This window comes from Arachis ipaensis, chromosome B07 (assembly GCF_000816755.2).
Source record: "Arachis ipaensis cultivar K30076 chromosome B07, Araip1.1, whole genome shotgun sequence".
NCBI classification, from domain to species: domain Eukaryota; kingdom Viridiplantae; phylum Streptophyta; class Magnoliopsida; order Fabales; family Fabaceae; genus Arachis; species Arachis ipaensis.
The window spans coordinates 12,365,221-12,365,781 of record NC_029791.2 but is presented as its reverse complement, the minus strand read 5'-3'; positions in this window follow the sequence as shown (position 1 = coordinate 12,365,781).

The following is a 561-nucleotide window of genomic DNA, read 5'->3' as shown; positions in this document are numbered from 1 at the left end:
ATATTATGTGTCATTTTAAATAGAAACATATTAAAAATTAATACTTTTAATAAAAAAGAAATATAAAAAATTAACTAATATTAATTCAAATATAACACGCTTGAAAAATTATTAATTGTCTAGTTTTTTTCAAAATTTATTTCTAACAAATCCATAAATACATATTATATATCTTTGACTGTAATATATGTCTTCCACTACCAAAACTAATTTTGAATAAGATAAAATAAAAAAATTATTTGATTTATTGTCCGCCATAAGAACATTTAAGACTGTACATATGGGATTCATTTGTTTAATTATTCTATAGAGCTATATATAGAGGAGTGCTACATAAAATTAAAAATAGAACACAAGTTTAGTGCCTATATAGATATATATAGTGACATACACCACCATCAATATCCATCATCACCCACACAAAATTTAAAATCAAAATAGAGAGAAAAAAAAAGTAAAGATCAAGTATGTATGAGATTAAATATCATTTCTCTATTTTATAAAAAAATTATTATTAATAACAAAAGAAACACTAAATATAAAAAAAAATAGTAGAATAGT